Raw genomic sequence first — 13,670 nt, forward strand, 5'->3', positions numbered from 1 at the left:
GCACAGCAGCACAACCATAACAGTAAAGACAGAGGAAGTAAAAGGAAGGACATAAAGCATTTGAAAAGCATCCATTTTGAAAATACTGGTTTTCAAGTAAAGATGTTGAAATGCTAGAACTAGCAAACATCACTGAATGGAAAGGAACTCCAACCAGTCTCTCTAAAACAAAAAAAAACACCAAACTGGCTCTAGGCTCCTTTCCCTCTGTGTGTATGAAATAAGCACAAGAGTCAATGAGATTTCATATACAATGAAGACAAAACCCATCCATTTACCAACCTTCTTCCACAGTGTCATTGCTAAACTTTTAAGTACAACTTCTGCTGTGACTATATTCTACAAATTTCAGGTATTTTCATACCAGACAGCCAAGCCTCCTTTTTCCCTCTAATATGTCCCAACGCTCTGCTGTGACCGATTTTGAACTCATGAACTAAATAAGGCCCAGCTAGGTAAATAATGAGCAGAGAGCACTGCAGGAAGAGGTTATTTATCCTAAATCAAACCTCAAATCATCTCATACTCTCTTTCTTGGAATCAGCATAGTGCTGTTTTTCCACATTTCAGCAATACAATCCACTGTCACCATCATAACTGCTAACTGTAGAGAGCTCAGCTGCTGCTGCTGCTGCTTCTCTTTTCAAAGCAGTTTACTGTTGTTGTCATGCAGCCCAGTGCTGTGAACTCACCTATGTTCTCACCTCAGCCAAGTATCCCACACTTCCTGAGCTGCCATGCAGTACTGTTGTATGGTCTTTCAAAGAAAGTAGTAGTGAAGCCCACCTGCAGTCGTGTTTCTGTACTGCCAAAGTGCTGTGCAATCATGATGTAGTCAATCTGTTAATTTTTCCTCTGACATGTGCATGTCAATCCTAAATTTCTGCATCTGTAAAACACTTCAGGCTCCCTAACAAAGAAGGACTCTACGTAAAGGTCAGATTAAGAACATACTTCTTGAGAGAAAATAGTTTTCTTTTTGAATTTAGGATAGTTTTAAAGAATCAGGCAAGTCTAGCATTCTGGAAATTCTCACAGCTGCTGTTTGCTATCTGAAGTGTGCTGCTTAGAGTCATGTGTGTTCACATGATCCACTAAGCTGGGAGCTGGGGGCTGTCTCTTGCTCTTGAACTTTTTCCTCTTGCCCTTCACGATCTGCCCAGCAATGCTTTTATTGTGTACTGATGAGTACAACAGCACATATGTAAAGGGCATGTGATGGCAGTTGCTTCTACATAGTTTATAACTAGTCTGTACTTTTATAACTCTTTTTTTTTGGGGGGGTATTGAAATAAATTTGTTAAAATTTCAGGACTTCTTAAAAAAACAATCAAGCTAAAAATTAAAATCAATCCAACTTGGACTGCACTTTGCCTTACATGGCAACCAGAGAGTAAAGTCATCATAGAATGCCTTCAGTTGAAAAGGATGTTTAAGATCATCAAATCCAATCATTATATAGCTCTACCTAAACTATGTCCCTCAGCATCACATTTATAATGTGTCTTTTAAACACCTCCCTGTGAAGCCTGTTCCAGCATTGGATAACTCCTTTCAGTCAAGAAGTTCCTTCTAATATCTAATCTAAACCTCCCTGGTACAACTTGAGGCCACTTTCTTCCATCCTATCACTTATTACTAGTGAGAAGGGACTGATGCCCAACTGACTACAACCTCCAATCAAGTAGTTGTACAGAGCTAGGTCTCCCCTCAGCCTCCTTTTCTCCAATCTAAACAACCCCAATTCCCTCAGCTCCTCCTCCTGAGACTTCTATTCTAATCACTTTATCTGCTTCATTGCCTCCTCTGAGCACTCTCTAGCAACTCAATGTCCTTGCTGTAGTGAAGAGCCCAAAACTGAGCACAGTATTTAAGGTATGGCCTCACCAGTGCTGAGTACAGGGGCACAATCACTTCCCATCTCTCTGCTCCTGCTGGCCACAACACTCCTGACACAGGCCAGGATACTGTTGGCCTTACTGGCCACCTGAGCACACTTCTGGCTTACACTGACAGCCACTGTCAGCCAGTACCCTGAGGTCTTTCTCTACCAGGCAGCTTTCCAGTTACTCTTACCCAAGCTTGTAGCATTGCGTGGAGCTGTTGTGACTCAGGTGCAGGACAAAGCACTTGGCCTTGTTGAATCTCATACAATGGATCTCAGCCCATTGAACCAGCCTGTCCACACCCCTCCGTAGAGCCTTCCTACCCTCAAGCACATCAATGCTCCCTCCCATCTTTGTGTCATCTGCATACTGGAGGTGTTCAAAAAAAAGCCTGGATGAGGCACTTAGTGCCATGGTCTAGCTGATTGGACAGGGCTGGGTGCTAGGTTGGACTGGATGATCTTGGAGGTCTCTTCCAACCTGGTTGACTCTATGATTCTAAAGGTGCATTCAACCATTGAATATATTAAAAGAGAACTGTCTTCAGTACCAAGCCCTGAAGAACACCACTTGTGTCTGGCCACCAACCACATTTAACTCCACTCACACACCATTTTTGGCCTGGCAATCCAGCCATTTTTTTTACACCATGTAGTGTCCACCCACCCAAGCCCTGAGCACCCAGTTTCTCCAGGAGGATGCTGTGGTTAGCAAGGACTGCAGAAGCATGATGTGCAGTGGCTTGGTGCGCACTTCACCAGCTCTCTTAAGTACCCTTGGGTTTATGCATCCATCCTGATAAATTTCTATATGACTAAATGGTGCAACATGTCACTAACCACCTTCTCTTGGATTATGGGGGCTTCATTCTGCTCCTCATCCCTACCTTCCAGATCAGAGGGCTGGATATTCAGTGAACAACTGATTTTACTACTAAAGACTGAAGCAAAGAAGGTAATTCCTCAAAGAAATTGCAATCAAATCCTTCTCTTCAGCTGGGCCCTTCCTTCCCTGCCAACTCAATCTTTTGGCACATGGGGATAGACTGCTCCTGTACCTTTAAGAATTCCATCTTGAACACTGTCCAGCCTTCCTGGACTCAGCAGCAGACAGTATCCTGAGGGCTGTAGTAGGGAAGGAAATTTTGTCATTAAGTCATTAACCCAGGCCCCAAAGAGGCACTGGACTTCCCTAAGGAATGGGTCTGGTCTGCATGTTGGGTGCTCTGCTCCCTTAGGAAGTGAGACATCCATGACAAAACCCATCTTTTATTCTTTGTCGAAGAGGAACCACAAGCTCAACTTTAATTTTCTCTAGATAGAAACACATGTATGCTAATTATTTTTAGTGAGTACTCAAACCAGCTTTCTTTCCCAGGGCTCAATACCTCATCCACACTACACTGTTTTCATAGAATCATAGAATCAACCAGGTTGGAAGAGACCTCCAAGATCATCAAGTCCAACCTATCACCAGGTAGGCTTCCTGTGAGTAACAAAGCATTAACTCTCTACAAAGTCATGGGGCCTACAAACTGAAACTCTGCCCAACACTACAGTGATGAGCATTTAGCAATATATGCAATCATTGCAAGAACAGCTCAAAGTCCACAGGTCACTCAGCTTCCTATTTCTGTGCTGTATCAGGAATTGTGGCACCAGCGCAGGGCATTACAGGCAGATCAATGACAAGCTGAAGTTCAGGGCCCTAGGCTATGCCTCAGGCAATCTACTCCTCCCACCTAAACACGAATCCCAGGAGATACTCTAGCCTCCTATGGAGCATTAACATCTAGCTTTTTTACAAAACCCTTGCTGCACAGGATTCTTGTGCTTAGATATTATCTGGAGGACTTTGTAGGCACACAAGAGTGGAAATAACAGTGAACAAGAGAGGGCACACTGGGCTGAAAGCATACAATGTCAGTGCCCTCAAGATTATATTCACTAAGAACAAATATTCCCAGCTAACTAAGAATGCAAGTGGGCTTGCACTTTTGATCACTTGCTCTCTGTATTTCTGAAGTGAGAAACATATTGCCTTAACAGCTCTCTGCTAGTCTTACAGTGCTCCAGCTCCTGCAGAAAGTCTGTGCTTCACTTCTGCTCAACTTCCTTGTTTTGCAACACTCCACATCACTACCACTATCACCACTGCTGTAAAAGTGTCACAGAATCTTCTGGATTGGTGCTAGGCATTTAAAAAATCATCTATATTGCATGTACAATGAAGATAAAAGCCATTTTAGTCATAGAATGGTTTAGGTTGGAAGGGACCTCAAAGATCATTCAGTTCCAGCCCTCTGCCATAGACAGGGACACCTCCCACTAGAACAGGTTGTTCAAGGCCTCATCCAACCTGGCCTTGAACATGTCCAGGAAAGGAGCACCCACAACCTTCCTGAGCAACCTCTTCCAGTATCTCACCACCTTCACTGTAAAGAGCCCTTTCCTAAAATCTAGTTTGAATCTCCCCTCTTCCAGTTTAAACCCACTACCCCTTGTCCTGTCATTACAAAATCTTGTAAACAGTCCCTCCCCAGCCTTCCTGTAGACCCTTTTCAGATATTCATTACTATGAAGTTATTAGCACACTCAGATGTGTGAGAGAGAAAGGTGATACAACATATATTACTTTAATTCTTGGAACAGTCTCTCCTCAGTTATGTAATTTTACTCCTCACCCAAAAAAAGCAATCTTAGCAAGAATTCACTGACTGCTTCATGTCACAGACAGCAAAGACACTACAGACTTTGAGCAGTTACACTTGCATAAAATATTGACAGTTCTTCCTCAGGTGACTTCACCAAAATTGCAAAACACCCTACCCATCTGGACCCTGGACTTTCTCATTGCCACAGCAGTAATTCTTGACATAACTTGCAACAACAGAAATTGAGAGAGCTCTCTCTGACTGCTGAGCATTAGATACTGTCAGCAAGCTGAGCTCCACACTTACATTCAAATACTAACATATAGCCTATACACACAGTAAAGAATTCAGCAACCAGAAACACTGTTGTCATATGGTAAAAAAATAGGCTGTCTCATGTGAATTTAAGCTTCCAGCTTGCTTGCTCAGTTATCAACCTTCCTTGGTCTAATTCTCCATCCAATGCATGTGAGGGCTTTCCCACTGAATCTTATGTGGTCTGTACATCATTATTCAGATTAAGAAGGACAAAGTTTTGATTCCTGTAGCCAAACACTGATGATTTTCACGGTCTCACTTAATTTTTTTAGGCTCCTGAAAAAATATATCTAATCAATGCCTGTGTGTTCCATCAAAGACATGGATTCAGTAGAAGAACATGGTACTGGCTGTTAACATCAACCTGCATATGTAGCAAACCAGAAAACACAGCAGCAGACATAAATCAAACATATTTGCTACCCTGTTCTTTCAGAATTGTCCACACAATGCTTTCATACTAAAGGCATAGATGTGTACTGAAGTATCTCTCCCACTGTAACACAGAGCTGGCAATTTTATCACTGCTTATTGTGGCCTGGGGAAATTATGCATTTGTGTGCAATGGTCTGTGCAATGGTCAGTTGTCTGTAGCCTTTCACTGTCTGCAGACTTGCTGTTGTAGTGATGGTGATGTTACTGGGATGGTTAACTTCCTTCCCCTCAAAACCAGATAAAAGCTGAAATGACAGAGTTTCTGGCAAGTCAATTTCTGGCAGAAGAAGCAAGGTAGGAAATACAGCTCCTGACATAAAACAGCTCACTCAATCTCATCTGAAAGAAGGCTTGTTGCCTTTTTGCTGGATGAAAAACTGCCAGTGTTTAAAAGATCTGAAACTTGTCTGTTAAGAGAATTATGTGCTTTAAAGATCATGATAAATCCTGACTAAAATATGAGTGTCTGTGTTTCAAACAGTTCTTTTCTTTCAGTGAGATTACATTTACAGTGCAATGAGCAGGCTTGGATTACAGGGTCCTTTTTTACTCAGACTGAACATTACTATCTATTGTTTAAGCAGTGTTCAAGTACCAAACAAAAAAATTCAGAGACATCTTAAAGAAATTGCTCAGTGTCTCAAGAATATTCCCTGCATATAGCTCACACCTTTCCTTCTGTCTCCGTCCTTCCTTTTGCCACTCACCCAGGTTACTCACTGGCTTTGTTATTAAAAAAAAAAAAAAAGTTATGGTAATTTTGTAAGTTTAGAAATGGGATTTATAGAGACTTGTGGAGAAAAGTGCAACCTGGGTCTGCAACCTTTCTGCTGGGAAGTTCAGCTGCAGTCACTAAGGAAATACAAACCAGAAGCAGGGACATGGAGTTTTAAAATGAGCACTGGCAGCCTTGTGCTGTGACTAGAAAAAAGGAAAAACCACCCATACTGCTCCCCCAGCTCAAACTGGAAAGCTAACTGGGACATGGCCCAAGTGTAGTGTAAGAAGTCACAGCATACTTCCCCCACAGCATTGATCCCTGTCACCAGTGCTAAAGATGAATTTGACATTCACTCACTCACTCACTCACTCACTCTTTCTATCACTGACTGCCCCTTCATTTTTCACTTATTTGTTTAGATTTTCAGTACATAAAAATCCTGGCACTGTCATTATGGGCTCTGAGCCATCTGAGCAATCTTCTTAAAATACACTAACACATCATCCATATGGTTATCCAATATGTAACTATTTACTTTCCAGGATAATAACAGAAAGGAAACAAAAACTATTAAAAGCCTCAAGGAATATCACATCCTCTCTCTACTTAAGAATCTCTGATTTTCACTGAATAGCAGAGTTAGAGGCATCAGTCTCTCTTTTTAAACATGTTTTCACTGTAAGTATCCCTTTAAACAAGAATGAAAGATCACACAAGCATTTGTCCTCAGGAGCCATCTGAGATGACTCTTCTGTGTGCCCCAGCAGAGGTTGATACTGTGTAGTTCACTATGTTCTGGAAGGAATCCACTTCAGAGACTGCATTTAGCAAGGCTGGAAAGACTATCTGTAAGGAGAGATACCAAGGAAATTCCTCTCCAGCTGTGACCTTCTTCCATAACAGCTTATAATTGTTACATGGTTTTCAACAGATATTGCAAGACTTGGTTAAAGGATTCAATCAGAGTATAATCCAGTTAGTTCTTCTTTTGAGCTGAAACCGGTACTCTTTCCTTTAACAGTCAATTTACATGCAAAGGTCTCTCACCGCTTCCAGAGATTCACTGTTTCATTAGAAGAAAACAACACTTGGATGAGAGTTTACTTTGTTGAGACAGTCACCATGCATATTCTCTTCATAGCATGTGCAACACTGTCTGAGGGCAAAGCTGTTTATCACCATTTTCTAAGTGTACCTCAGGTGGTAACTGATGCTGTGAATGTACTTTATACACTGCAGCTTGCAAGCTAACTTTGTGTGCATAAGTTGGTTGTGCTAGAGTATTCCAGGCACAATGCAGTAGATGGATTAATGATTCCTGAACATGTGGAAGAAATTAATGAGCTTTAGGCCTGCATGCAGAAAGCAAGACGGGAGCTTTTCCCACATACTTCAAAGATACACATTCCTTAAGACTCTTGGGATAGGTGCAAAACAGCATTTCCTTTTAGCAGAAGTTACTACAGCCCAGAAAGGGCAAGATGGAGCAGGAGGAAGGAAAGTCACGTCACTCCTTGTTGTGGTCAGCAAAATTGATAAGCTTCAGGATAGGAATACAATGTACAGCTGTACAGTCTCTTCTTTGGTATCACTGAACTTAAAGGGCCCCTGCTTGGGGCAATACAATTTTCTTTTGTGACCAACACAGAAACAAGAGGCCAGACTTCCAACTTGAGAGGAAGGTGTACTCTTTTGTAGACAGAAAATTAGAAGAAATGCTATTCAATCAAAACACTTTTATCTCTAATCATAGAATCACTCAGGTTGGAAGAGACCTCCAAGATCATCCAGTCCAATCCACCACCCAGCCCTGGCCAGTCAACTAGACCATGGCACTAAGTGCCTCAACCAGACTTTTCCTGAACACTTCCAGGGACGGCGACTCCACCACCTCCCTGGGCAGCCCATTCCAATGCCAATCACTCTCTCTGCCAACAACTTCCTCCTAACATCCAGACTAGACCACCCCTAGCACAACTTGAGACTGTGTCCCCTTGTTCTGTTGCTGCTTGCCTGGCAGAAGAGACCAACCCCCACCTGGCTACAGCCTCCCTTCAGGTAGTTGTAGACAGCAATGAGGTCAGCCCTGAGCCTCCTCTTCTCCAGGCTAAACACCCCCAGCTCACTCAGCCTCTCCTCACAGGGCTGTGTTCCAGGCCCCTCACCAGCTTTGTCACCCTTCTCTGGACACATTCCAGTAACTCAACATCTCTCCTGAATTGAGGAGCCCAGAACTGGACACTACTCAAGGTGTGTCCTGACCAGTGCTGAGTACAGGAGAAGAATAACCTCTCTTGGCCACACTGTTCCTGATCCAGGCCAGGATGCCAGTGGATCTCCTGACCACCTAGGCACACTGTTGACTCATGTTCAGCTTATCTACCAGTACCCCCAGGTCCCTTTCATACTGTTCCTGATACAGCCAAAATTATTATATTCAGGTCATACGTGTCAGATACCACCACAGGGCCCCTACTGCTTTAATATTTCAGGACCTCCCTTGGTAATCTTGGTTAATAGGAGCTTCTCCATTAAATTCAATGGGAAAGAAGTATTTTGTATATTGTTTTCCTGAATATTGCAGGTATAAGCAAATTCAACATACTGAAATGATCAGTGAGCGCCCTGCGGCTCTGAAAGTGCAGAAATTAGTGTCCATTAGCACACCTCTCTAAAGTACAAGAAACTACAATTAGCATAAATTTATTAACTAAAACTGAAGGTGGAAATGAAGACCATGCTGGAGTCTGGTGAAAGTGCTTACAGGTAAGAGTGAAACACTCAGCATAATAAACAAACTCAGAATTTCCCTCTGGAGGAAGAGGATGTGCCTTGTTTTGCCTAATGGAAACTGCATCCAAGACCAAACTCAGCCTACAAGACACTCAATAGACTTTTGTCTCTTCAACTGAAAAAGAAACTTAAAAGCTACATTAACCTAAGTGCAGTTTTGTCACATGCAATGTAATTCATTTAGCAACTAACTTAAGTGTGACTGCTTTATGAAACTTCACAGAAGCAAATGTTTGCTTTTAAGATCATAATATGAGCACAACTGTAGACTGTCTTAGCAGATGCAGCACTTCTAGCTGTTCAAAATCACTTCAGTAGGAATCTGCCCAGTGACAAGAAAAATAAAACTGCTTATTTGTTTCATTATCTTTGTAAACCAGAATATTCTCCTGCTGTTCCAGTGAACACAGATCACAGAGAAAAAAAAACCCTATGCCTTTATTTTACCAGCAGAAGCCCAAGGCCGTTAGAGGAACCAGACTGATTATTGTGTCATGTGTGAAAGGAGATTGTTTCACACAACAAAAATATAGGAATCTTTCCCATGGAGTTTACAACTTAATATCACGTTGGGTACATTAGAACAGATGTAACAAGGTCAAAGAAACCACCAATCCTCTTTGCTTCCTGTTGCTACACATCTTTCCTCTATTTTGGGGTTTATTATTTGTTAAAGCTATAGGTTTCCAATGGGGGCCTCACCTTCAGGGACTCTGTTATCACACATATGCATATTGTGGACAAAAATAACATCTCCACTTGATCCATGCTTCCTCACCAACTGGCCAGGTGGATTATTTATTCTGTTAGGAAAAATTAGCATCCTTTTTGCCACAAAGCCTTACCTTCCACTTTCTTCATTCCCACCTACCATTCCCGTAGTGAGGTTGCAACTATTAACAGATAAATCTTTTGTTCTGGGTAAGAGCTACACAAAATATCTGTATCTCAAGACCTGAAACTAGCCCACATTCTCAGTATTTTAACTGTGTGAAGGGGACAACAGCCAAACCATCCCTATATTTTTTAACTGACACAAAGAAACTACTTGTAGACTAAACACATGCAGGCTACTTCTGTTATTCAGCCTTCTGTTATCATACTTGGCTGTAGCTACAACACTATAAAACAAATGAGTGTTTTCTGTACCTTTACATTTACTTTATCAAGTTTCTATTACTGAAGCATTCTTCAATCCTCCTTTAATGTATTCCATAAATTTCTTTGATTTAAGCCTCTATCTTTCCCTAAAAATAAGTAAATAAATAAAGCATCATTGTTTTGTTGGTCCTTTTTTTTCTCCAGAAGTGCTTCCAAATTTCCCTCGCTTTCAGACAGCACAGCAAGAACTGCCCTGGGCTTCCCTGCCTCTTTTCCTAAAGCCACGAGAGAGAGCCTGAGATTGCACATCAATAGCTTTTACTATACCTTTTTTCTCTCTGAGCAGAGCCTCACTTAACATCTCAACAGTAAAATTCTACCTTTCTTTTTTATTTTCCCATGCATTATTTAAACATGCTGCTCTGAAATCTACAATTAGGGTATTCCTGGGTAGCTACAACCAACATATTTACAGTCTGATATAGCAGGAAATGTGGGCTATCTAGGATAGTTTCACACATTTGTTTGCTGTGCAGTAGCCTCCATTTAAATATGATAATCCAATTTAGTGAAAAAACGAACTGAAATCAGATTTACTGCAAAAACTTCTAAAATCAAATTTTCAGACTAGCAATCAATGCTTATTCAGTTTCCATCTCCTCCCTGCCTTCCCTTTTTGCAGATGGTTAAGTAACATTAAATTAAACAATTGCATAAATTTTAAAAACTGTAGGGAAAATTACCATCTGCACTAAATTCAAGAATAAAAAGGTCCAGAGAAATTACTCTTTTTCTTAACTGAAAGAATAAAAAGCTGCACAAAATTTGATAGCAAAAGCAATATATATACATATATTTGTGGCATTCAAATCCTTTTGAAACATAAGATGACAGAAATGGAGAAGAGAGATCTCACTACTATCTCACCCAAATCCTTACCCAATTTCTGAGACACGACTGTTAGGATTATATGTTAAAACATCTTCAAAGAAAGAAAGAACTGTGCAGAGACACACAGTACTAAAGCCCACTATTATTCATCGACATAAACAGTATCAAACTGTTATCTGCTTAGCATTATACTTCACTCCATTCTGTTTCCCCTAAATCTATGCAAAATAAAAAGATAATCCTGTTGAAAACAATAATTGCAAAAGATGGAAGCAAAAAAACCCAAATAAATATTAAACTTACATTGATGTCTCATTATAGGTCCTGCACAGCAAGTAGCCCTAAGGGTACATTTTGAGGTTTTTATCCATGCTCTGTTCTTGTTGCTGATGTGACCACTTAGGCACATGGTCAAGTTGCAATCAGCTTCTCTCTTAGTGATGTATGAGAGCTGTGCTGATTTATCTAGTCCTTCCGCAGCAGATTAGCACTAATGTTTCTGCTTCTGCATCCTACCTTTCTTTAGCGGTAGACACTGCATTATCATTGGCAATCTGAATTAAAGAGCCAGTGAACGTAGCACAACATTGTGGGGTGCTTTTGTTTTTCTTTATGAAACATTGCAAAGGAAGTACTCTCACACAAACACCATGCTTTTATCCACTAAGCCTCTTTTTCAGTCAGAGGTACACAACAGTGATTCCAGTAAGTCTGCTACAGCTTTTTGTGATTTAGTCTGTTAAAGGAATATTCTCCTATGTAGATTGCCCTAGGCAAGAGACAGCTGCAATACACCAACATTTCAGCCAAAACCAAGGGATTTGCACTTTCTAGCATAAAGATATGATGGTGAAATCCTAGTTTATCCCAAAGAAGTGGATGATGTGAAATTAACACAAACAGGGCTTATGAAAAACAGGAATTTAAGGACCTTATATGTTAAAGGTACTTAATAAACTCATTTAGCTAAAAATCATTTTGGTGCCTTACAGTGATGTGTTCATTATGAATTCTCTCTTTTCTTCTTAAGATTGACATACTTTACACTATGGGATTGTCAAACTCAGCTACTAAAACTACTACAAAGAACTTGATTGAACCTTGTTGTTACTATTTTGACTTTCCATTAAACTAATAGTATTTTAGCAGTAAAATGCAATTGTTAATTCATGATCTTTTCAGTTCAAGACACCATGAGAGATAGCTGTTTAAATTTTCATTAGGACCTTGAAAAATATTTAGGGGAAAAAAGGATGCCTTAGACCATCTAGTCCTGAAAATGTGAACATTCTGACAAGTTTGCTCACTGTCAAAATAACTCATATCACTACTGTTCCTAGCTGCTACTCTTTCTGATCACAGAAGTGTTCCTCTGCACTTAAGAAACAAATGCCATAGCTTAAAATTAAACAAGAAATATAGGCTGCTTAAACACTAGCAATATTCTAATAGCAAAAAATTTCAGCTACTCATAAAGGCCTATTCCCTATTTTAGAAAAACATTAGATGGAGCATCTTAGCATAAACAGGAAACCAGGAAAGAACCTTCATAACAAACCCTAAAACAAAGAGGGGCTATTTTTGCTCCAATGTCAAAGTCTTCTGTGGTAAAATGTGGTATCACCCATTTCAAAGTGCTTTCTGGATTTTATAGATATACTTCTTTTTACACCTGCCATGGAAGCACTGCAATTTCAAGGACAGAATATTGTTACAAAGGCAGTTTTAGATCCAGGTGTGGAACTATGCATAGTCTCTTCAAACTTCCCTAGCTTTCCTCTATCTTCTGTATTGTTGAAGAATCATAGAATCAACCAGGTTGGAAGAGACCTCCAAGAACAGCCAGTCCAATCCACCAACCCAGCCCTGTCCAATCAACTAGACCATGGCACTAAGTGCCTCAGCCAGGCTTTTCTTGAACACTTACAGGGATGGCAACTCCACCACCTCCCTGGGCAGCCCATTCCAATGCCAATCACCCTCTCTGGCAAGAACTTCCTCCTAACATCCAGCCTATACCTCCCCTGGCACAACTTGAAACTGTGTCCCCTTGTTCTGTTGCTGGTTGCCTGGCAGAAGAGACCAACCCCCACCTGGCTACAGCCTCCCTTCAAGAGGGGCATCCAGAAACCAGAATGATAATCTCCTGAAAACAGGCAACTGAACATAGAGTATACCTAACGCTAATCTGCTACTAGCTGGCTAAATGGAAACACTGGGGAGCTGGTGTACTTCTGACCTCACATCCCTCAGCCTTCAGACAGCTTCTTGCTAATGCTGAGTAAGCATCTCATGATTTTGAATTTAAGAAGTGTCTTTGGATGATAGACACTGACCTTCATAACAGGCTTCCACCAACAAAAAAGACTGTGGTGTGGACATGGCAAACAAAGACACTTTTCCACTAGAAACTGGAAAAAAAATTTGGACCCTGTGTTTTCATGGAGGTCTTTATCGTCCTAGGTAAATGGCATTTAGCCAAAATACTGAAACCTGCTGTAGAAACAGCATTGCAGCTGCTATTACATGTATGTACAAAAATTGCTCTAAACAAATAATTGAATTCCACTTAAAACATACAGTTCTTTATCTCCAGACTCTCATTAGAAATTTGTTTTGGAACTTCATTGCTCTGACGGTCAGAAAGAAACTTCTAACATACACTCAAATCCCATCCACCTGCTCCTGAGCAGCACTGTCCTGCAACAGTTTATTTCCCCTACATGGTGGTCTCAGGTATTTATAGAGCAATCATATTCCCTATCAGCTTTTGCATCAACAGACAGGCTTTTATGGTACAAAACAGACACTCTATCACCCTTACCCATGGTAGTCCTACTCTGCACTTATCCCAGCTGAATGAGTTCATCTC

General features: G+C 40.9%; 1 protein-coding gene across 3 annotated transcripts in view; it reads right to left on the reverse strand.

Moving 5' to 3' along the window:
- The window catches only part of RAPGEF4 (Rap guanine nucleotide exchange factor 4), a 175,305-nt gene that overhangs the window by 116,442 nt on the left and 45,193 nt on the right, over nucleotides 1-13,670 (reverse strand). The window contains exon 1 of one of the 3 annotated variants that reach the window (XM_064162731.1): nucleotides 11,102-11,304. The exons of the other annotated variants lie outside the window; for them this stretch is intronic. The gene's annotated coding sequence lies outside the window, so the exon portion shown is untranslated. Of the gene's footprint in view, nucleotides 1-11,101; nucleotides 11,305-13,670 lie in introns of those variants that run through there. 3 annotated transcript variants of the gene reach the window in all.

This window comes from Pogoniulus pusillus, chromosome 2 (genome assembly GCF_015220805.1).
Source record: "Pogoniulus pusillus isolate bPogPus1 chromosome 2, bPogPus1.pri, whole genome shotgun sequence".
NCBI classification, from domain to species: Eukaryota; Metazoa; Chordata; class Aves; order Piciformes; family Lybiidae; genus Pogoniulus; species Pogoniulus pusillus.